The sequence below is a fragment of the Zea mays genome, chromosome 2 (assembly GCF_902167145.1).
Source record: "Zea mays cultivar B73 chromosome 2, Zm-B73-REFERENCE-NAM-5.0, whole genome shotgun sequence".
In the NCBI taxonomy this organism is placed as follows: domain Eukaryota; kingdom Viridiplantae; phylum Streptophyta; class Magnoliopsida; order Poales; family Poaceae; genus Zea; species Zea mays.
The window spans coordinates 27,654,598-27,680,114 of record NC_050097.1 but is presented as its reverse complement, the minus strand read 5'-3'; the positions used below and the strand labels follow the sequence as shown (position 1 = coordinate 27,680,114).

The 25,517-nt window shown below is 48.5% G+C and overlaps 1 pseudogene; it reads left to right on the top strand.

Annotated features, from left to right (window-relative positions):
- The first annotated feature begins 349 nt into the window (after positions 1-349).
- On the top strand, positions 350-24,055 carry LOC109944139 (uncharacterized; annotated as a pseudogene).
- Positions 24,056-25,517: the final 1,462 nt, after the last annotated feature.

Below are 25,517 nucleotides of genomic sequence, written 5' to 3'. Positions count from 1 at the left end.
GCGTGCGAATTCTACTACTCCGGCACCGCTGCAAATCCATTGCCCGCCGTGTTGGGTTCCTGGCAGCCGTCTCACAGACCTCGTCCACGGTCTGGGCATCCTCCTGGGCACGCCGGGAACCAAGTTGGTGCCATCGCGCGTACAGGGTGGACCTAGGCGCCGTGGAGTCTCTCACAGGCGCTTCGTTGACGGTGCTTGTTGCCTCCATTGCGACCCAGAAATCTCCGTTTGTGCCCTGGTAACAAAAAAAGCCCTCTGTTCAACTCCCTCATGTTGTCTAGACGCATAGAAACCGTGATCTAAAGCCTGGTAGTCTCCGGGTGTCGTGCGGCACCTGCCATTGCGCGCCATGGGCATTCCTGGCCGTGGTCAGTACGTTCCTAGGAGGAAGAAGGTGTCGGGACCGTGGATGTCGTGATGATCGGTCGTGATTAGACGGAGAGTAGTGCAAGTGACAGACGTTGGATCGCGATCGTGCGGATCGGATCGGTTATCGCGTAACCCTTGCCGGGAGTAATGACACACGTCGATCTCAGATCGTGCGGACGCAGGGTGATCCCGGTTCATTAAATCTCGACGGTTGAAATTAGATCCGGCGACTGCTATGCCTTACCGATTCGGGTGAGATCTATTTAATCTGGGCCCTTGGTTTAGATCGGATGGTTTAGAATCCGCGATACCCCTTCACCGTCGCATTTCACATAAGAACCCTCAGGATTTTAGGTAATGAACCCGCAGTCCATCGGCATGGAGATTAGAGTCTCGGAAACTTTTGTAGAATAACCCCTGTGGTCTCTGGTTATCTTGTGCCCAGTCCAGAGAATTATAAAATTCAGTAAAAGTGATTAGAAAATGATTTTTAATGTGAAAATAAATGCTAGAATTTGTTTAATTCCTATAAAATTCATATGAAGTCCAAATTTACCCATTCCAGTTTCCATAATTCTATAATATTATTGTTTATCACATAGTACCTCTGTTTTGACATGAAATTCACATTAAATTTTACATCCTATTTAATCTTGTACAAAACACATAAAATCTTTGGAAATCCATAACTTAAAATCTATAACTCAAAAATTAACAATCCCTGTTCCTGTGATCTTATTTCAATATGTAGATTATTAATATGTATTTTGCATATATGTTTGGTGTAATGTTAATTTTGCATATACCATGTATGTCTGTATAGCTACGTTTAGCAGTGAGGACACGTGTCATCTGAAGATCATCCTGGTACCTAGAATCTCAAGTCCTAGGCAAGTTGTGCCCTTGATCACTTCTTTTTACCTAGTCATGTTCTGATTAATCATAATGATCTGCATAGGTTAATTTTGATGGGACCCAACAGGTTACCCTAGTTTGGTTATCTTTATACCTTGACTCCACTAAACTTTTTGGGTAGTACCTGCTATTACTTTATGTGGTTTTGGGTATGAAGATTACACTATTCATGATTATACTTTTGTTATCAGTTGTTATTTATTGTTCATGTTAAGATCATTATGTTAATTGGAACATGGAGAACCACCCGAAAAAACAGTGCTACCACAACGGTTTATGGACGCCCTTGGCCAATTAACTAGAAAAGCTAGTGGAAGACTACCTTACCCGAAAGGGGCAAGGGCAGTAGGGGAGTGGTCAGTGTAGGGAGGCCCTTGGATGATTTTGCTGCGATGGCGGTCATGCGAGGGATTCCTGCATTGGAGCTTCCTATAAACTGTAGCGGGTTTTCTGAAGCTAGTGGAACTTTGTAAAGGCCTCGTAGTGTTACCCTGCCTCGCCTCCTCGGTAGAGGTGTATGGGATTGGTCGTCTCTTGGCAGATGGGTACATGACTTGTGGGTAAAGATGCGCAACCTCTGCAGAGTGTAAAACTGGTATACTAGCCGTGCTCACGGTCAAGAGCAGCTCGGACACTCACATGATTAAATTATGGAACTTAAACTCAATTTGTCATATGCATTGCATCGCAGGTGAGGTTGTTACTTTTGTTCTACTACTTAATTGGGCTGGTATTTACTTATACTTAGTAACTGCTAATAAAATTTTGACCAACTTTAAAAGCAATGCTCAGCTCTAACCATCCTCTTTGGTAAGCCTTACACTTCACATGAGCTCCCACCTTTGGCGAGTTCATGCACATTATTCCCCATAACTTGTTGAGCGATGAACGTATGTGAGCTCACTCTTGCTGTCTCACACCCCCCACATGTCAAGAACAGGTATCACGAGATGAGGCGCATGGAGGATGCTGTGATGAGTTCGCGAGTGGTCTAGGTCGTCGTCTCCCAGTCAACTTTGGGTTGTTGGACCGTTGTCTCCTTATAATGTAAATATTTATTTATTTTGTATAAAACTTTGATTATATAGTAAAGATGTGACATTCGATCCTGTGCCATGATTCATCATATGTGTGAGACTTGGTCCCAGCACACCTGGTGATTATGTTCGCGCCCGGGTCTTGGTGCCCCGAAATCCGGGTGTGACAGAAGTGGTATCAGAGGGATGTTGGCTGTAGGACGAAACCTAGATAGAACTGGATGACCCTTATATACTTACCTCTGCTACTCTGATTCTTTCTAAAATTTTCTTAATCTTTTCTCATCTAATTCCGCTTTACTCTGATTATTCTTACCTTTTCATTCTAAAGACAAATGTGGATTTCACACTTTGAAATCATGTACCTAAAGTGACTTTTAGGAATAGGAGACCTGATCTTAGGAACAAAAACAAAACTATTTTTTTATCTATGCACTTGAATGTTTGTTCTTATGATACTTGCCTGATTTGGATCTTTGATTGAGTGTGATAAGTTGTGGAGTAATGTCCACAATTACATCTGCATATACATATAGGCATAAATATAAATAAATAAAATTCATAAGATAACTAAACAACCTAGATTATCCTTCATTAAAGTGTATCTATTTTTAAATAGATCCATCTTGGCTTAAAAGATTCTCTCTTATCTCAATAGATTCATCTCACCTTGACATATTCGTCTTATCCTAACAACTTTGCTTATCTCATCCTAAAGTAACAACCATGATCTAATCCAAATTAATGAGATCTTATCTAGTCATAATAATCTAACTTAGATCTGATCTAATGTGATGGATTAATCTAACCTAACAAAGTCTAACCTTAAGTTGAGCTAACCTAAGGTCAATCACTTAACCAGTTGATAGTGATAAAATAAATGAGACTCTACCCCTATAAAACATATTTTAACTTATTGCACTCTGCACTAAATTAAGAACGACAGACTAACTCGTCCGTGAACAAACAACATGACCTACCTCACAGGCTACTTAGTCCATTTGTCCTAAAAGCAAAGTAAAACTTTGTTCAAACCTACCTACCTCGTGTACCCCAGCTATCCTAACTATATGTACTTAACTCGGATGGCAACTCCAAGAAGAAAGGCCAATGAAGACCAACCACGTCAAAGAAGGATATGCATCAACTCAAGTCTTCAAAGATCAAGTTGAATCGCCAGCGGAATCAAGATCCACAGTTTTGGATGAAGTCTGTCCTTATTATACCCTTGCCATAATTGTGCCTCATGTGACATAATAGATGGATAGACATACAATATCCATATATTCCAAATCGTCTACTAACTATTATGAAAAAAAAACTTGAACAAAACTTTGATTTCCAAAACCCAATGAGAAACTAAAATTCTAAACCAAACCTATTGTATCCCTTTTCTTGCAAATCTCGAGGACGAGATTATTTTAAGGGGGTAGGATTTGTAATGCCCAAATATTGGTAGAAGAAAAAAATATAATAATAAAGTAGATAAATAAATATATTTATAAGGGGGTTTTGAGAATGTTTGAAACCTTTAGAATATTTTTATTTCCTTCCACTATCATAATTAATTAAGAGAGTAAAAGCTAGGAAATGTGCATCTCATGCTCATGATTTTGTTGTGAGGCATTTTGATGAAATAAAGAAATCGTAACTTAAACTTGATCTCAAATTATAAATGAAAATAAAACAGAAAATGAGAAAGGAAATCAATTATTACTTCCATAATTAAATAATAGGGAGAATAATAAACTTAAGGGGGTAGGATGGTATTAGCTATTTGAAAATCTGAAATTCCAAAACCTATATTCAAATTGAATTGGAAAGTAAAAAACTAAAATAGAAAAGGAAATAGGAAAATAAAAGGTGGAAAACCACCTGCCACATGGGCCGAATTGTCCTGGTCAGCCCACTCTCACTTCCTCTCCTCGGCCCATGGGAAAACCACACTGGCGGCCCAACTCCTTACCCGCGCAGCCCACTACTCCTCTATCTTTTCTTTTTTTTATTTTCCCAGAACCGCTGCCATGTGGGCCTCTTGTGTCAGCTCCATCCTCTTCGTGGATCAGAAACCGGGCACCGTAACAAACGCCGCGATTTTGACTGACCGCGCGCTGTGACCGCTCCGTGTTTCGGGGAGATCCACTAGACGATTTTCCCCACGCGGACTCCACCATGGTGCATAAAAGTCAAGCCTGATATCTCTCTTACTACCTCCCTTCTTGCGCCGCCATAGCCACCTCGGCTCGCACACAAGCGTCTGCTCTGCACGCTGCCCCGCCCGCCGTCACGGTGCGCCGCTTCCCGGCCGCGCCGACCAAGGCCAGGCGCCTCTCGGGCGTCAAGAAAATCAGGACCCTCAGTGCGGGGCTCATCGATTCGGGCATGCGTGCGAATTCTACTACTCCGGCACCGCCGCAAATCCATTGCCCGCCGTGTTGGGTTCCTGGCAGCCGTCTCACAGACCTCGTCCACGGTCTGGGCATCCTCCTGGGCACGCCGGGAACCAAGTTGGTGCCATCGCGCGTACAGGGTGGACCTAGGCGCCGTGGAGTCTCTCACAGGCGCTTCGTTGACGGTGCTTGTTGCCTCCATTGCAACCCAGAAATCTCCGTTCGTGCCCTGGTAACAAAAAAAAGCCCTCTGTTCAACTCCCTCATGTTTTCTAGACGCATAGAAACCGTGATCTAAAGCCTGGTAGTCTCCGGGTGTCGTGCGGCACCTGCCATTGCGCGCCATGGGCATTCCTGGCCATGGTCAGTACGTTCCTAGGAGGAAGAAGGTGTCGGGACCGTGGATGTCGTGATGATCGGTCGTGATTAGACGGAGAGTAGTGCAAGTGACAGACGTTGGATCGCGATCGTGCGGATCGGATCGGTTATCGCGTAACCCTTGCCGGGAGTAATGACACACGTCGATCTCAGATCGTGCGGACGCAGGTTGATCCCGGTTCATTAAATCTCGACGGTTGAAATTAGATCCGGCGACTGCTATGCCTTACTGATTCGGGTGAGATCTATTTAATCTGGGCCCTTGGTTTAGATCGGATGGTTTAGAATCCGCGATACCCCTTCACCGTCGCATTTCACATAAGAACCCTCGGGATTTTAGGTAATGAACCCGCAGTCCATCGGCAGGGAGATTAGAGTCTCGGAAACTTTTGTAGAATAACCCATGTGGTCTCTGGTTATCTTGTGCCCAGTCCAGAGAATTATAAAATTCAGTAAAAGTGATTAGAAAATGATTTTTAATGTGAAAATAAATGCTAGAATTTGTTTAATTCCTATAAAATTCATATGAAGTCCAAATTTACCCATTCCAGTTTCTATAATTCTATAATATTGTTGTTTATCACATAGTACCTCTATTTTGACATGAAATTCACATTAAATTTTACATCCTATTTAATCTTGTACAAAACACATAGAATCTTTGGAAATCCGTAACTTAAAATCTATAACTCAAAAATTAACAATCCCTGTTCCTATGATCTTAATTCAATATGTAGATTATTAATATGTATTTTGCATATATGTTTGGTGTAATGTTAATTTTGCCTATACCATGTATGTCTGTATAGCTACGTTTAGCAGTGAGGACACGTGTCATCTGAAGATCATCCTGGTACCTGGAATCTCAAGTCCTAGGCAAGTTGTGCCCTTGATCACTTCTTTTTACCCAGTCATGTTCTGATTAATCATAATGATCTGCATAAGTTAATTTTGATGGGACCCAACAGGTTACCCTAGTTTGGTTATCTTTATACCTTGACTCCACTAAACTTTTTGGGTAGTACCTGCTATTACTTTATGTGGTTTTGGGTATGAAGATTACACTATTCATGATTATACTTTTGTTATCAGTTGTTATTTATTGTTCATGTTAAGATCATTATGTTAATTGGAACATGGAGAACCACCCGGGAAAACAGTGCTACCACAAGGGTTTATGGACGCCCTTGGCCAATTAACTAGAAAAGCTAGTGGAAGACTACCTTACCCGAAAGGGGCAAGGGCAGTAGGGGAGTGGTCAGTGTAGGGAGGCCCTTGGGATGATTTTGCTGCGATGGCGGTCATGCGAGGGATTCCTGCATTGGAGCTTCCTATAAACTGTAGCGGGTTTTCTGAAGCTAGTGGAACTTTGTAAAGGCCTCGTAGTGTTACCCTGCCTCGCCTCCTCGGTAGAGGTGTATGGGATTGGCCGTCTCTTGGCATATGGGTAACATGACTTGTGGGTAAAGATGCGCAACCTCTGCAGAGTGTAAAACTGGTATACTAGCCGTGCTCACGGTCAAGAGCAGCTCGGACACTCACATGATTAAATTATGGAACTTAAACTCAATTTGTCATATGCATTGCATCGCAGGTGAGGTTGTTACTTTTGTTCTACTACTTAATTGGGCTGGTATTTACTTATACTTAGTAACTGCTAATAAAATTTTGACCAACTTTAAAAGCAATGCTCAGCTCTAACCATCCTCTTTGGTAAGCCTTACACTTCACATGAGCTCCCACCTTTGGCGAGTTCATGCACATTATTCCCCACAACTTGTTGAGCGATGAACGTATGTGAGCTCACTCTTGCTGTCTCACACCCCCCCCCCACATGTCAAGAACAGGTATCACGAGATGAGGCGCATGGAGGATGCTGTGATGAGTTCGCGAGTGGTCTAGGTCATCGTCTCCCAGTCAACTTTGGGTTGCTGGACCGTTGTCTCCTTATAATGTAAATATTTATTTATTTTGTATAAAACTTTGATTATATAGTAAAGATGTGACATTCGATCATGTGCCATGATTCATCATATGTGTGAGACTTGGTCCCAGCACACCTGGTGATTATGTTCGCGCCCGGGTCTTGGTGCCACGAAATCCGGGTGTGACATAGGAGTCCCTCGGCTCGGTCGGCCTTGCCGCCCGAGGCTTCTCCTGCTCAGTTAAAGAAACCCTCGGCCGCTCTACGATGAGCCGGAGCGGAGGCTGCGGTGTCAGCACGGACAGAGGCGGAGTCGGCCCGAAAAGATAACTTCGTCGGCCCAGGAGCAGGTGACTTCCTAGGCCGAGGAGGTGTAGCGGTGGTGGCTAGAACCTAGCCAGGTCGTCCACTGGTGGGACCAACCCTGGAGTCGGGCTGCCGAGGCCATGAGCCGGGCTGGTGTCCTCGGGGGACAGCTGGCTGAGGCTACGGAGCGGCCGGTCCAGCCGTCTGCTTGGGCCGGGTTCCTGGAGGAGACCCTAGCGGCGATGGCCCAGGCGCGGTGCCAACGTCTTCCTTCGAGGGGGAGATCCTCCGACCGTGTCGCCGTCCGAGGCCGGGTCAGATTCCGCCGAAAGTGGAGTCGACGCTGAGGGTGCTGCTGCCCCCCCCCTATTGATGTCTGAACCTGCAGGATCTGTTTGTCTGTAGTATGCGTATGTTTTTTTGTGGCTACCGAGGCCCAAACATACCGTCGTTGTGTTGTAAAGCTGTGTTTCTTTTCCCCTTGTTTCGAGTATCAGGACTTGTTCGTCGGTAGTAGAATCGTTTATCCGAGCGAGAGTTACTTTTCACGGAAGGTGATGAGTGAGGTATCTGTATCCCGGAGGCGTAGGAGTCCCTCGGCTCGGTCGGCCTTGCCGCTTACGTGTACTCTTACTCGTCCATAGGATTCTGTTATCGATATAGTCGAGAAGGCACGAAAAATCGTTTCGACAGAAAAGTTTTCGAGCGTTAAGACTTGTTCGGCCAGCGGAATCGCTTATTCGAGCGTGAGTTACTTATCGCAGAAGGTGATGAGTGAGGTATCCGTATCCTAGAGGCGTAGGAGTCCCTCGGCTCGGTCGGCCTTGCCGCTTACGTGTACTCCGTCGTTTTCAGGATCCCACTATCGAAGTAGTCGAAAAGCACGAAAGATGTTCTTGCAGAAAGACTTTTTCCTAGGAAAATTTTGACGCAGAGGGGGTTCCCCCTTCTAGCCCCCGAGGGAGGGTCGGGCTTTGCCGAGGCAAGGCTGACCCTTCCTTGATGGTTAGACTTTATTTGTGTATGTAAACGAGGTATATGAACGACTTGAAAACATTTTAAGGGTAGAAGCGACGTAGCTGTCGGATGTTCCAAGCGTTGCTGTAGACCTCGCCTTGATTGTTGGCCAGCTTGTATGTTCCAGGCTTCAAAATCTTGGCGATGATGAACGGCCCTTCCCAGGGAGGCGTGAGCTTGTGGCGCCCTCGGGCGTCTTGTCGTAGCCGAAGCACCAAGTCCCCCACCTGGAGGTCTCGGGACCGAACCCCTCGGGCGTGGTAGCGTCGCAGGGACTGCTGATACCGTGCCGACTGTAGCAAGGCTATGTCCCGAGCCTCTTCCAGCTGGTCCAGTGAGTCTTCTCGGTTGGTCCGGTTGCTTCGGTCGTTGTATGTCCTCGTCTTCGGGGAGCCGTATTCTAAGTCTGTGGGCAAGATAGCCTCGGCCCCATAGACTAGGAAAAACAGCGTGAAGCCGTGGCTCGGCTTGGCGTCGTCCTCAGACTCCAGACCACCGAGGGGAGTTCCTTCATCCATCGCCTGCCGAACTTGTTGAGGTCGTTGTAGATCCTCGGCTTGAGTCCCTGTAGAATCATGTCGTTGGCATGTTCTACCTGCCCATTCGTCATGGGGTGGGCTACGGCGGCCCAGTCCACCCGGATGTGGTGGTCCTCGCAGAAGTCCAGGAACTTTCTACCAGTGAACTGGGTGTCGTTGTCGGTGATGATGGAGTTCGGGACCCCGAAGCGATGGATGATGTTGGTGAAGAACGCCACAGCCTGTTCGGACCTGATGCTGTTTAGGGGTTGGACCTCAATCCACTTGGAGAATTTGTCGATAGCGACCAGCAGGTGCGTGTAGCCCCCGGGTGCCTTCTGCAAGGGACCGACGAGGTCTAGACCCCACACAGCAAACGACCAGGTGATGGGTATTGTTTGCAAGGCCTGAGCGGGTAGGTGTGTCTGCCTTGCGTAGAATTGACACCCTTGGCAGGTGCGTACAATCCTAGTGGCGTCGGCCACCGCGGTTGGCCAGTAGAAACCCTGTCGGAAGGCGTTTCCAACGAGGGCCCGAGGTGCCGCGTGGTGACCGCAAGCCCCCGAGTGTATTTCTTGTAATAACTCCTGATCTTCGGCGTTGGATATGCATCGCTGGAGGATGCCTGAGGGGCTGCGGTGGTAGAGCTCCTTTCCATCACCCAGCAAGACGAACGACTTGGCACGTCGCGCCAATCGCCGAACCTCGGTTCTGTCGAGGGGTAGCTCTCCTCGGTGGAGATATTGTAGGTACGGGGTCTGCCAGTTTCGATTAGGCGGGACCCCATTCCGCTCTTCCTCGATGCTCAGTGCCTCACCCTTGGGGTCGAGGGTGCCTCGGGCTAAGCCGAGGGTGCCTCGGGCTCAGCCGAGGGCGCCTCGGGCAGGGCCGAGACTTTCTCGAGCTCGGGCGTGTTGTCGGTCTTGACTGAGGGTTGATGTAGGTCTCAGGAGAAGACGTCTGGAGGAACCGTTGTCCGCCCTGAGGCTATCTTAGCCAGCTCGTCTGCAGTCTCGTTGTATCGTCCAGCGATGTGGTTGAGCTCGAGCCCGTAGAACTTGTCCTCCAGGCGCCGAACCTCGTCGTAGTAGGCTTCCATCTTCGGGTCGCGGCAATGGGAGTTCTTCATGACTTGATCGATGATAAGCTGCGAGTCGCCCCGAGCGTCGAGGCGCCGGACCCCTAGCTCGATGGCGATGCGCAACCCGTTAACCAGAGCCTCGTACTCGGCCACGTTGTTGGACGCCGGGAAATGGAGGCGCAGCACGTAGCGGAGGTGCTTCCCGAGGGGTGAGATGAAGAGCAGGCCCGTGCCCGCTCCTGTTTTCATCAATGACCCATCGAAAAACATGGTCCAGAGTTCCGGTTGGATCAGAGCTGCTGGAAGCTGGGTGTCGACCATTCAGCCACAAAGTCCGCCAAGACTTGGGACTTGATGGCCTTCCGAGGAGCGAACGAGATTGTCTCGCCCATGATCTCCACCGCCCACTTTGCAATCCTACCCGAGGCCTCTTGGCACTGGATGATCTCTCCCAGGGGAAGGATGACACCACAGTCACCGGATGAGACTCGAAGTACTGTCGCAACTTTCGCCGCGTCAGAATTACCGCGTGCAGTAGCTTCTGAATTTGTGGGTAGCGGATTTTGGTCTCGGACAGTACCTCACTGATGAAGTAGACCGGCCTCTGGACGGGCAATGTGTGCCCCTCTTCTCGTCTCTCGACCACGATCGCGGCGCTGACCACCTGAGTGGTAGCGGCGACGTAGATCAAGAGGGCTTCTCCGGCAGCGGGGGGCACCAAGATGGGCGCGCTTGTAAGGAGCGCCTTTAGGTTCCCGAGGGCTTCCTCGGCCTCGGGGGTCCAAGTGAAGCGCTCGGTCTTCCTTAAGAGGCGGTATAGAGGTAGGCCTCTTTCGCCGAGGCGCGAGATGAAACGGCTCAGAGCCGCAAGGCATCCCATGACCCTCTGTACTCCTTTCAAGTCCTTGATGGGCCCCATGTTGGTGATGGCCGCGATTTTCTCCGTGTTGGCCTCGATGCCCCGCTCGGAGACGATGAACCCCAAGAGCATGCCTCGGGGGACTCCGAAGACACACTTCTCGGGATTGAGTTTTACGCCTTTCGCCTTGAGACACTTGAATGTCGTTTCAAGGTCAGGGAGGAGGTCGGAGGCTTTCCTCGTCTTGACTATGATGTCATCGACGTAAGCCTCGACCGTTCAACCAATGTGCTCTCCGAACACGTGGTTCATGCACCTTTGGTATGTCGCACCCGCATTCCTCAAACCGAATGGCATAGTAATGTAGCAGTACATGCCAAAGGGTGTGATGAAAGAAGTCGCGAGCTGGTCGGACTCTTTCATCCTGATTTGGTGATACCCTGAGTAGGCATCGAGGAACGATAGGGTTTCGCACCTAGCAGTAGAATCCACGATTTGATCGATGCGAGGCAGAGGGTAGGGAACCTTCGGACATGCTTTTGTTTAGACCAGTGTAGTCTACACACATCCGCCATTTCCCGCCTTTCTTTCTCACAAGCACAGGGTTGGCTAGCCATTCGGGATGGAATACCTCTTTGATGAACCCTACAGCCATCAACTTGTGGATCTCCTCGCCTATGGCTATGCGCTTTTCTTCGTCGAATCGGCGCAGAGGCTGCTTCACGGGTCGGGCTCCAGCTCGGATATCCAGCGAGTGCTCGGCGACATCCCTCGGTATGCCAGGCATGTCCGAGGGACTCCACGCAAAAACCTCGGCGTTCGCGCGGAGAAAGTCGACAAGCACTGCTTCCTATTTGGGGTCGAGCTCGGAGCCGATCCGGACTTGCTTGGAGGTGTCGTTGCTGGGGTCGAGAGGGACGGACTTAACCGCCTCTGCTGGCTCGAAGTTGCCGGCGTGGCGCTTCGCATCTGGCGCCTCCTTGGAAAAGCTCTCCAGGTCGGCGATGAGGGCCTCGGATTCGGTGAGGGCCTCGGCGTACTCCATGCACTCCACGTCGCATTCGTACGCGTGTCGGTATGTGGAGCCGACGGTGATGACCCCGTTGCGGCCCGGCATCTTGAGCTTGAGGTAGGTGTAGTTGGGGACGGCCATGAACTTGGCGTAGCATGGTCTCCCCAGCACTGCGTGGTAGGTTCGTCGGAACCCGACCACCTCGAACGTGAGGGTTTCCTTTCGGAAGTTGGAGGAAGTCCCAAAGCAGACGGGCAGATCGAGTTGCCCAAGGGGTTGGATGCGTTTCCCGGGGATGATCCCGTGAAAGGGCGTCGCGCTGGCCCGGATCGTGGACAGATCGATCTGCAGGAGCCCGAGGGTCTCGGCGTAGATGATGTTGAGGCTGCTGCCTCCGTCCATGAGGACCTTGGTAAGCCTGACGTTGCCGATGACGGGATCGACAACGAGCGGGTACTTTTCCGGGCTCGGCACGCGGTCGGGGTGGTCGCCTTGGTCGAAGGTGATGGGCTTGTCGGACCAGTCTAGATAGACTGGCGCCGCCACCTTCACCGAGCAGACCTCCCGGCGCTCTTGCTTGCGGTGCCGAGCCGAGACGTTTGCCACTTGCCCACCGTAGACCATGAAGCAGTCGTGGACCTCGGGGAACTCTTCTGCCTTGTGGCCCTCCTTCTTGTTGTTGTCGTGGGCTCTGCCACCTTCCGCGCGGTGGCCCGACCTTGTGGAAGTAGCGCCGAAGCATGACGCACTCCTCAAGGGTGTGCTTGACGGGACCCTGATGATAGGGGCACGACTCCTTGAGCATCTTGTCGAACAGGTTGGCGCCTCCAGGAGGCTTCCGAGGGTTCCCGTGCTCGGCGGCGGCGACAAGGTCTGTGTCGGCGACGTCGCGTTTCGCTTGCAACTTCTTCTTGCCCTTCTTCTTGGTGTCGTGCTGAGCGGACGCCTCGGGGACGTCTTCCGGCTGGCGCCCCTGAGGCTGCTTGTCCTTCCGGAAGATGGCCTCGACCGCCTCCTGGCCAGAGGCGAACTTGGTGGCGATGTCCATCAGCTCGCTCGCCCTGGTGGGGGTCTTGCGACCCAACTTGCTCACCAGGTCGCGGCAAGTGGTGCCGGCGAGGAACACGCCGATGACATCCGAGTCGGTGATGTTGGGCAGCTCGATGCGCTGCTTCAAAAATCGCCGGATGTAGTCCCGCAGGGATTCTCTCGGCTGCTAGCGGCAGCTTCGGAGATCCCAGAAGTTCCCAGGGCTCACGTATGTGCCCTGGAAGTTGCCGGCGAAGGCTTTGACCAGGTCGTCCCAGTTGGAGATCTGCGCAGGAGGCAGATGCTCGAGCCAGGCTCGGGTGGCGTCGGAGAGGAACAGGGGGAGGTTGCGATGATGAGGTTGTCATCGTCCATTCCACCCAGCTGGCAGGCCAGCCGGTAGTCCGCGAGCCACAGTTCCGGCCTTGTCTCCCCTGAGTACTTGGTGATGGTAGTCGGGGTTCGGAACCGGGTTGGGAATGGCGCTCGTCGTATGGCCCGGCTGAAAGCTTGCGGACCGGGTGGTTCGGGCGAGGGGCTCCGATCCTCCCCGCTGTCGTAGCATCCCCCACGCCTGGGGTGGTAGCCTTGGCGCACCTTATCGTCGAGGTGGGCTCGACGGTCGCGGCGGTGGTGCTCGTTGCCGAGGCGTCCCGGGGCCGCAGGCGCTGTGTCCCATGTGCGCCCGGTATGGACTGAGGCTTCCCGCATGAATCGGGAAGTCACGGCGCGATGCTCCGGGGGTACCCTTGCCTTCGGGAGGCAGACCTTTCAGCCCGTCGGACCACAGCATCCTCCAGGAGATTCTTGAGCTCTCCCTGGATACATCGCTCCTCGGTGGTGGATGGTTCCGGCATCGCTCGGAGTAGTATTGCTGCTGCAGCCAGGTTCTGGCCGACCCCACTAGAAGCTGGGGGCAGCCTTGCCCTGGCATCGTCGGCGATGTGGTGCTGGACGTCCTAGGCCAGATGACGTGCTTCTCCGACCGGTGCTCGGCCTGCCCCCTCCTGCCCGATATTTTGCCGGAGCGGCACAAGTTGTCCTGCTTCCTCGTCGAGCCTGGCCTGCATCTCACGGATTTGCTCGAGCTGTGCGTCCTGACCCCCCGCAGGGACTGGGACCACAACTAGCTCCCAAAGGATGTCAACGCGAGGCGCAGGCCTAGGGGGATCGACGTCCTCTGGCATACCAAGGTGGTTGCCTTCGTCGAGACCCCCTAGATCGACGTGGAAACATTCGCGATTTGGGCCACAGTCCTCGTCGTCAAGGCTGTGGCCATCATCGGAGCAATCGGAGAGGCAGTAGTCACATGTGGTCATGAAGTCCCACATGGCATGGGGGTTATCGAGCCCGGAGAAATCCCAACCAGAGTCGGGCTCGTCATCTTCCTCGGAACCCAGGGGCCCGTAGGTCGAGACGGCTGTCAGTCGGTCCCAGGTTGACCACATATGGTACCCCCGGAAGGTTCGGATATGCCTTTATGAAAGCATCCACCGAAGCGGGGTCGCTTGGTGGGTCGAAGCTGAATCTAAAAGGCACAGGATGAAAAACGGACGGTACCTCTTGATCGACGGATGGTGACGAAGTTGCATCAGGGACGGACTGCACCGTCATCTCAGGTACGAGGCTAACGCCCAGCAAGTCCTTCGCAAGCGTGCTGGCGTCGTCCATCTGCTTGGGGTTGGCGTGTTGCGGGGAAACGACGCTCGTCTTCGTCTCAGACGCGAGGTCAACGCCCGACGTGTCCCCCGTTGGGGCGCCGGCGCCGTCGACTTGCTCGACAGCCGACGAGGTGCCGCCTCCTGCTTGGCCATGCCTGCCCCGACTCCTCCTTCGTCGGCGGGGAAGGTGACGGGGACAGACCCGGATGTTGCTCTTCCGCCACGCGGGGAAGACGTCGTCGATTCCGCCGCCGGCGGGCGGGCTGACGGCCGCCATTGTCGTTGTCGCGCGGCAGAGGAAGGAGTATCATATCGTAGCTGTCGTCGAGGGACATGAACTAAAGACTCCCGAAATGGAGCATCATCCCGGGCTGGAGAGGTTGTTGGAGACTACCCATCTGGAGCTTGACGGGAAGCTATTTGTCTACACGCAGCAGGCCCCTACCTGGCGCGCCAACTGTCGGCGTTTCGACCCCGGGGGGTCCCTGGACCGACGAGTAAATTGTTGCTGCGTGTCCCAACCCAGATGGGTCGGCGCGAGACGGAGCACAAGGGGGAACAATAAGGGGAACTGCGGCCTCGTGTTGTCCTGCGCCCAGGGCGGATGCGCTTGCAGTAGGGGGTTACAAGCGTTCGCGAGGGAGAGAGAGAGAGCGAGAGCCTTGTGCGTCGGCCCGTTCTCCCGCGCGGCCACCTTCTCGTACGAGGGCCCTGGACCTTCCTTTTATAGTTGTAAGGAGAAGGCCCAGGTGTACAATTGGGGTGTAGCAATGTGCTAACGTGTCTAGCATAGGGAAGCCAGAGTCCTATGTACATGCCGACGTGGCTGTCGGAGAGGTTTTGGCGCCCTGTTCATGTGATGTCGTGGCCGTCGGAGGAGCGCTTGAGCCCTGTAGGAGCACAGCTGTCGGAGCTGTCGGGTCCTTGCTGACGTCTCCTTGCTTCCGTAGGGGGCTGAGAACCGCCGGCGTCATGGCGCACGCGGGGTGCCATCATTACTTGTTTACTGGGGCGAGCCAGATGGGACGTCGGTCTTGTTCCCCGTAGCCTGAGCTAGCTAGGGGTAGGGTAATGATGGGCCCCCTGCGACGTGGTCGGTCCGAGCCCAAGGTCGGGCGAGGCGGAGGCTCCTCCGAGGTCGAGGCTGAGTCCGAGCCCTAGGGTCGAGCGAGGCGGAGACCGTCGTCCGAGGTCGAGGTTGAGTCCAAGCCCTAGGGTCGGGCGAGGCGGAGACCGTCGTCCGAGGTCGAGGTTGAGTCCGAGCCCTGGGGTCGGGCGAGGCGGAGACCGTCGTCCGAGGTCAAGGTTGAGTCCGAGCCCTGGGGTTGGGCGAGGCGGAGTCCGTCATCCAAGGTCGAGGTTGAGTCCGAGCCCTGGGGTCGGGCGAGGCGGAGACCGTTGTCCGAGGTCGAGGTTGAGTCCGAGTCCTGGGGTCGGGCGAGGCGGAGTCCGTCGTCCAAGGTCGAGGTTGAGTCCGAGCCCTGGGGTCGGGCGAGGCGGAGTCCGTCGTCCGAGGTCGAGGTTGAGTCCGAGCCTTGGGGTCGGGCGAGGCGGAGTCCGTCGTCCGAGGTCGAGGTTGAGTCCGAGCCCTAGGGTCGGGCGAGGCGGAGCTTCCTATGGTGCCTAAGGTCGGACTTGATGGCTGTCAGCCTCACCCTGACGGGTGGCACAGCAGTCGGAGCGGCGTAGGCGGCGCTGTTTTCTTGTCAGGTCAGCCAGTGGAGGGGCGAAGTGACTGCGGTCACTTCGGCTCTGTCGACTGAAGAGCGCGCGTCAGGATAAGGTGTCAGGAGATCCTTGCATTGAATGCTCCTACGATCCGGTCGGCTGGCGAGGCGGTCTTGGCCAAGGTTGCTTCTCCGCGAAGCCTGCCCGAGCTGGGCCTCGGGCGAGTCGGAGGTGCGCTCGTTGCTTGAGGGGACCCTCGGGCGAGACGTGAATCCTCCTGGGTCGGCTGTCTTTGCCCGAGGCTGGGCTCGGGCGAGGCGAGATCGTGTCCCTTGAGGGGACAGAGCCTTGACCTGAATTGCGCCCATCAGGCCTTTGCAGCTTTGTGCTGATGGGGGTTACCAGCTGAGATTAGGAGTCTTGGGGGTACCCCTAATTATGGTCCCCGACACATAAATTACGTGTTCTAGATATCAACTCAATATACTAACGAAGAGGAAATTAAAAGGAAGAGAAAGAAGCGAAAGTGAGTTGTTGTATTAGTTGTGTCTATTTATGGCTATTATTGCAAACCGGTATCAACGGAGGAGACCTAGACACATCGTAGATGCTAACGAAGTTCAAGAGAGAAATGTCGAGTGCAGAAAACAAATGCTACGTAATATGTACTGGGGTTCAAATGTCTATTGCTATGACAGTTTGCGCCTAAGAGATCTTTTAGTGACTTGAGTGCCATCTTACGAGAAAAGAGTGGCCTACATGATACCCTAAATGTGTCGGTAGAAGAAAAGCTTGCAATTTTTCTGCTTATAGTAGGTCATAACACCAAAATGAGGCTGATCTGTAGCACTTATGGGTGGTCCCTTGAACCAATCAGTCGACACTTCAATGAAGTTCTTAGAGGGATTCTATCTTTAAGTCATGAGTTCATCAAGCTTCCTAATTCAGAAACCACTCTACCTGAGGATCCAAAGTGGCAATGGTTTGAGGACTGTCTAGGTGCACTAGATGGCACACATATCACTACAGGAGCTACAGTCATTTTCGACGGCCAGAAACCGCCGAAAATAAGGCCTTTGCCGCCGAAAATAAACTATTTTCAGGGGCCTTAGGCTTATTTTCGGCGGTTCCTGGCCGCCAGAAAAAATCAGCCGAAAATAAGCCTTTATTTTCGGCGGCCAGGTACCAGCCACCGAAAATAGGCTATTTTCGACGGCCGCCAGAACACCCGCCGAAAATAAGAGTTGACTTTCGGCGGCTGCCTCGTGGTCGCCGAAAATAGCTTATTTTCGGCGGCCAGGTCTCTGGCTGCCGAAAATAAAGGTCTGCCGGAAATAGTACTTATTTTTGACGGCCCAATGAGGTCGCCGAAAATTACTAATTTCAGAGAATTTTTTTAAAAAAATGCAAAATAACAGCAAATTCATCATCAATATAATCACAATAAAATGACAGAAACATTAAATCCACAATTGCACAATTCACAAATAGTCCACAATATAAAGTTGGAGTGCATTACAACATCCGAGTTCACAAATAGTCCATACAACATAAAGTTCACAAATAGTCTATTACAACACATAATTTAGCACAAAACTAAACTATCACATATCAGGGTCATTGGAGTTGTGACCACTACCTCCAGAAGCGAAAAACTCGTTGACGAAGTCGTGTAACGGGTTTGGATTCTAAAGAAAAAAGAAGACATTAATAACGACAGTGTTTACATGCATGACCACTATTCAAACAAATTGTTTGTCAAACTAACCCCAGCATAAGCTCCTCCTGGTGCTGGTATCACCGGTGGTGGCGTGTTGTGGCCCATGACCCCGGATCCCTACAAAATCAAGTTTAGTAAAGATTTGAAATTAGGTTGATACAAACGACAAGCCTTAACTAAATTGAAGCACTTGATGTGGAGGTGGAGGTGGCGGAGCATGTAATCCCCACTGAGGCATCGGTGGCTGAAATTGAGGGAAAACAAATGGTTGTTGTTATGCCTGCTGTGGAAACCAAGACTGTTGCAAATATAATATATTAGTTATAGAACCAATATCGAGCGTGTTGAGAATAAATAAGACACTCACGTTCATTGCTTGTTGCGCCTGTGCGTTGTAAGCAACCATGTACTCTGATTGATGTTGGAGAAATGTCATTTGTTGTTGCCGCAGCTGTTCACGAAACTTTTCTTGCTGCTCACTCATAGCGTCCTCCATGCTAGATACAGAGCGCTGACTACGGCTGCTACTCCGTCGAATCAATCACAACGGTAAACGTAGAATATCTTGAAAACAAGAAAATTAGCTATTCGGTCATAGTTCCAATATTATTGAAAAAATTCACAAGTTAATACCGTCCATGCGCCTTTCCTCCAATAGAATGCACAACTTCAGCGTCGATGGTAGGCGCTCCTCGCCAATCGTAGTCTTCTCCATACTTCCTAACCATCTCCTGCCTGTATGTCTCCTGCAATACAATATGAAGGTTCAGCACACATGTAATTTATAGCTATATGGCAAGAAAACAAGGCACGTGGTGGCTTACCGTTGTCATTGAGCACTAGGGTTGGTCGGTCACAAAGCATTGCTAGATCTCTTTGAGCTTTCAGATTGTCCTTTGTTTTTTTCAAAATGCATGCAGGTGTGTATGATGGCTTCAGAAACATTACTTTCTTGGTGCATGACATCAATGTTGTGCACAAGAATCAATGACGACATTTAAGGGAGCTCCTAGAGACCACATATGTGTCTAGTTGTGGTCCACTCCGAATCCTTCGTACTTGTCCCCTTTTCATTTAGGACAAGGTTGTTCAGCTGAGCATATATTTCTGCAGTGTTAAGACGTTTAGGCAGTCCTTTGGTGACCACAGTGTTCTTTATAAAGTTTTTCTTATCGCTCCTAAAGGGGTGTTTCCTAGGCAACTAGCATCGATGACAATTGAAGTAAGTGATCTTTCCACCATGAGCAAGACGAAAGCAATCTGTATCTGAACCGCAATATGGACATGTCAATCTACCATGTGTACTCCAACCGGTAAAAATAGCATGCGCCATGAAGTCATGCACCGACCACAAATACGCAACTCGAAGTTTGAATATCTGTTTTTTAAAAACATCGTATGCTTCAACACCTTTCCAAATCTCCTTCAACTCTTCAATCAAGAGTTTTAACATGACATTGAGGTTCTTTCCAAGATAGTCTGGGCCAGGAATGTTTAAGCAAAGAAATATAAATTCATATTTCATACAAAAAGAAGGTGGAAGGTTGTATGGAATAACAAAGATGGTCCAACATGAGTATGATGATGCCATTTGATCAAAAGGTGTGAAGCCATTGGTCGCGAGGCCGATTCGAACATTCCTCGGATCAGCTACAAAGTCGGGATCAAACGTGTCGAGAGCCTTCCATGCATCCCCATATGAAGGGTACACAATTAGGTCATCGTTATCACGGACACCTTCTTTGTGCCATCGCATGTGCATAGCGGTTTTTTAGATAGAAACATCTGTTTCACTCGAGGAGTTAGTGGCAAGTAGCGGAGCTGCTTATGTGCAACATCTGTCATCACCTTCTCACCCTCATCATTAACAACTTCCACAAATCTAAATTGTCCACATTTCAGATATTTTTTCTCTTCCGCATGCTCCTTCATGAAAAGCATACAATTATTTTTGCACACATCAATCTTCTCATAATCCATACCGAGACCTTTGATAATTGTCTATGAATGGTACATATCTTTAGGCAACTTATTGGGCTTTGGGAGCACATCTTCTAATAACTTTAAAATCTCATTGTAACAATTGTTTGAGAAAAAGTACTTGGACTTAATGGCCATGAGCCGAGTCAAAAAAGCGAGTATATTCACATCTGTGTGTTCATGCAACGACTCTTTAGAGTCTTTTAGTAGTTTAAAAAATCTGGAAACCTTTGGTGTGGCAGGACCTCGGAGCTTAGGTTTAATTATGGATGTAGCGAATCTAGCATCTCATGCATCGCATCATCGCTAGCCCAATCGTTGTTCTCCTCCTCTTATACATTCCGGTTGGGTACTACCTCACCATGATGTTTCCACATCTCATATCTGGGCATAAATCCAAACTGACAAAGATCTAGACTAACTCTTTCCTTATTAAGAAATATATTGTTTTCGTGCCACCTACAAGGGCATCTGACAGTGCCGGTTAAGGACAAGGAGAATACGTGGTCCACAAAATCTTTGGTTTTGGCTACCCAATCATCAGAATGACGTCCATTTCTACTCCAGCCATTGTACATCCATGTACGATCATCAGCCATGCATGAGACTATTAAACCGAACCATATCGTGAAAACATTATTCAACTTCGTTAAGGGTTTCGGTCCTATATGTATATACAAGGATAGGTTCTAAACCCACAACAAGCTAGCAGAACCAAAAAAAATTCGGCAGCATAACCTCGCTGCCACTAAACAATATATTACGTATATATAAAACATAGAATGATATACTATTAATCAAATCAAACTAACTACCATATACCATAATAATGCAACAATTCTACGTACCAATATAATGTACTTGTAAAACTAATAATATAATATTAATATGAAATTAATGACACAAATACAATATGCCACTAATACCTAATTAAACCACATATACCACTAATATATTAATGAAATCAAATTAAATAATAACACTAATCAAACAAACATAATTACAAATATATACTAATTTCGGCGGCAATTAAATAACGGTCGTCGAAAATATGAAATAAAATACGCAAAAAAATTACCTTTGGATGGCGAAGAGCTTGGCGACGACGGTGGAGTGGTGGAAGGAGTAGACGCGGGCGGTCGGCGGTGGCGGCGGGCGGCGCGGCGGGCGGGCAGCGCGCGCGGGCAGGGGCAGGGGCAGGGGCAGGGGCAGGGTGTGATATCCTGGCCCCTAGGATGGGATGTCCTGGCCCAAGGCTTAATAGAATTAATAGTGTAATCATACCAACAAGGTGCATCTTCTTTTTCGGAAGCCTATCTCAAAAGAACCTCCAAGTTAAGCGTGCTTGGCTTGGAGCAATTTGGGATGGGTGACCGACCGGGAAGTTTTCTCGGTTGTGCATGAGTGAGGACAAAGTGCGCACAAAAGACCTGTGTTGGTCTGTGGGGACAATATATGATCCTAGAGAGCTGCCAGGAGTAAGTACCACCGGTCCAGGGATTGGACGGGGTGTTACAAGTGGTATCAGAGCCGACACTCGCGGTTTCACGGGCGTGTGTGGGTTAGGGGGTTCGGGTATATGGCGCATGGAGCATGTGGGCCCGGAGTGGTCACATGGCATGGCATATGACAACACTAGACACACAGACGTGGCTAAGAGGGGAGGTTCCTGGATTGGGGTTGACCGACGAGGACATCGGTCTTCTAAGGGGGGTGGATTGTGATATCCTGGCCCCTAGGATGAGATGTCCTGGCCCAAGGCTTAATAGAATTAATAGTGTAATCATGCCAACAAGGTGCATCTTCTTTTTCGGAAGCCTATCTCAAAAGAACCTCCAAGTTAAGCGTGCTTGGCTTGGAGCAATTTGGGATGGGTGACCGACCGGGAAGTTTTCTCGGTTGTGCATGAGTGAGGACAAAGTGCGCACAAAAGACCTGTGTTGGTCTGTGGGGACAATATATGATCCTAGAGAGCTGCCAGGAGTAAGTACCGCCGGTCCAGGGATTGGACGGGGTGTTACACAGGGGCAGCGGCACGCGTCGCGGCAGCCGGCGTCGGCCGGCGCGCGGCAGGAGGCGGCGTCGAGGAGAGCAAGCGGCGCGGGTGAGAAAGAGACAGAGAGAAGAGAGGAGTCGGGATAGCCGTTTTAAAAACTGAATTTTCGGCGACCAGGGTAGGGCCGCCAAAAATAAGAAACTATTTTCGGCGGTTGTGTCAGAGGCCGCCGAAAATAAACTGTGTCAGAGGCCGCCGAAAATTAGCTTATTTTCGGCGGTCAAGCTATGCCGCCAAAAATATTAACTTATTTTCGGCGGCCCGACCCTGGCCGCCAAAAATAATTGTGGCCGCCGAAAATCGTGCACAGTGCTGTTGTGTATCGATGTGAATGTTCCATTGACTGATCAAGGTAGGTATAGAAATAGGAAGCAACGAATCACCACTAATGTATTAGGGGTTTGTGATCAACAAATGAAGTTTTTGTATGTCTTGGCTGGATGGGAAGGGTCGGCTTCGAATTCACGCATACTACGTGATGCCATGTCACGAGAGGACTCATTTGTTGTTCCTAGTGGTAAATACTCTCTAGTGGATGCTGGATATACAAATGGTCCGGGATTTCTTGCCCTGTATCGATCTACACGGTACCACTTGAATGAATGAGCTATTCAAGGCAACAATCCATCTACTGCGAGAGAGTCAACCTACGCCATGCAACATCTAGGAATGTGATAGAGAGAACTTTTGGGCTATTGAAGATGAGATGGGCAATCTTGAGGACCAGCTCATATTTTGATTTAGAAAACCAGGTATAACATAGTAGGTATTCATATTTTGATTGAGATGGGCAATCGTTAGTTTTAAATTGTGTATTGACTTAGCCATATTATTCTATGTAGATTAGGATCATCCATGCTTACTACATATTGCATAATTTTTTAAGGGATAGACAAAGAGATATGGACGATATTCTAATACATGAAGTTGATAGTCTCATCTCTACTGCTCCTACTGAAAATCAAGGAGAAATGAGTCTGATTACGCATGTTCAATCAACTAATGAGTGGGGTGATTTTAGAGACACCAAAGCTAGTGAAATGTTTGTTGATTATCAAGCGAGGCGTGGCCAAAGCTCATAGTTGTATGCTTATGTTTTCTATGTCTTCGTCTTTTCTGAAATTTTGTGTTTGTATTTTTTATATGTGTGGTTCTTTGATTGTAGGACAAGAAAACAAGGAGCTACGTTCCTTAGAATGATGAGATGGATAAGGTTCTCCTTGATAAATTTGTGGACTATTACAATAAAAGTGATAGATGTCAGAATGGGTGGAAGTCTCATGTATACACAGCTATTGTGAAGAATGTTTGTGAGAAGTGTAATGTCACCATTACAAAGGAAAATATTAGCTCTCGTAGCAAGACCTTTGATAAGCACTATGATATCATTAATGGGTTGTTGTCCACTAGTGGTTTTGGATGGGATTGGGAGAAGAACAAGCTCAAAGTTGATAGTGACACTGTATGGGATGAGTATGTTGAGGTAAGAAATTTTTTGTAGTTCAATTTTTTCAGTTTAATTTTGTAGTTTAAATTTTGCACTACAAAATCTTTAGTTTTTGTTGTTCAATTTTTGTAGTTCAGATTTTTGCAGTTCATTTTATTCCATTTTTGTAGTTTAGTTTATGTTTCAATTCCAAGTTTATTTGTTGATGTATCTTTGTAACAATTTTTTTGCAGAGGAATAAGGAAGCAAAAGGATATAGACATAAGGTTGTGAAGTTTTGAGATCTACTCAGCCTAGTGTACAATAAAGACCAAGCAAATGGAGAGGGTGCTAAAACAGCAGCCGAAAGTTCAAAGGAAATGGCAAAAGAGAATGATATCGGAGGTAAGGATGCTCCATATTCTGTATCTTTCTCGAGTAGTTTAAAAAGACAAAGATCAGATGATTCATTTAACTCTATATGGTGTGATAAGTTTGACATGCTTACATCTGCATTGAAAGATGACGGTCCAAAGCTACCCTTTTCCGCCGAAGTTCTTGCCGCATTACAAGAGGTTGAGGGACTTGATGAAGACACAAAACTTGAGCTTTATGACATCCTCACCTCTAATGCAGCAAGTTTGAGTCGATGATGGCACTCCCAATGGAAAGGAGGAAGAGGTGGCTTATAATGCAGCTAAAGAAGTGAAACAACTTATATGTGAACTTAGGTCTATGTGTTGAACTGATTGTGTGGACTTGTCTTTGTGAAACTTTTGTGTGCGAACTTGATGGCTATGTGAAACTGTTGTGTGCGAACTTAATGGCTTTGTGAAACTGCTATGTGAAGATTTGATGTATTTGTAGTACTTTTATGTACGAACTTGATGACTTAGTGAAACTGTTGTGTGTGACTTGCCTTTGTGGAACTGTTATTTGTGAACTGAATAGTTTCTGATAGTTGTAAATTGTTCATGCTCATTTTTAAGCAGATGCAAAGTCAAGAGATCCTTGTTTGTATTCAAATTTCGTGTGCAAAGTATCCTAACAACATCTAGAATTTAATTCTAGGAATTCAATTGCTTGTACAACCAAACAAAAATAATGGAATTGAATCACTTTCTAGTCGATTGAATTCTATATAATTCATTTCTTGAAATTTATTTCTTAGAAAAGGTTCCATTTCTAGGCATCCAAACGAGCTGTAAGAAAAAAAAATATTTTCACTAGTAAATACATACTTTCAGTGTTTATTGGCCGTCGAAAATTTAAAAATTTACGAATTTCATGTACACTCGGTGGGTTGTCATTAACGATAGATATTAGCTATTTTTTGTTGATATAGACTATTTTTTTATCAAACTATAGTTTAAAAAATGTCTAAATTAGTATAATGACAGGCAGAGGCATGCCAACTTTAATTTATTCTCCGTGCCCATGTCTTTCTTACGTAGTAGAAAGATAGTATATCCGTGAGAAAGCTAAAGTTGAGGGAGAAGTCGATGGAATCATATATGATGATACTTTGCGTATTATTATTATATTCATTCATACCCCATGGACCAGACTCCGTTGTTGTGTCTTGTGTGCGACCTTTGCTTTGCTTGCTGGACTACACGTACGCCTACTACACCTTTGAATCAATCACATATGAAAAAGAGACAGAGAATATTATATATATGCCATCTATCCAGCTGAAAAGACGGCAAATAAAGAAAGCAAGGTCCATGCCACATCAATCACATTGGACTTGCAGGAGGAGATGCATATACTGTAGTAGATGGCCTACAGGCAAAAACAAAATAGAAGAAAGAAAGAAAAAAGAATATACAATGGCAGTTTTTACCTTCAATGCAAAGCTTTATTCTTGTACAGTATCGTATTATATTCGTATCATGGAGGGAAAAACGATAGGGCATGCACCAAAAGGGTGGATGGATGATGCATCAACAACTACCGCTACTCCATGTTCATATAGATGACTTGCAAGTTGCAATTCCCTCCCCTGTAGGCACAGGCAACATCACATGATTGATGAAAGAAAAGGAGATGAAAAGAATGTATCAACCACCTTTTAATTAATTGGTCTCGATCCCCACATGACGGATGAGCTTTTGTTGTGGATCATATATATTGACTAGTCCCATGGATGATTCATACAGTATCTATCT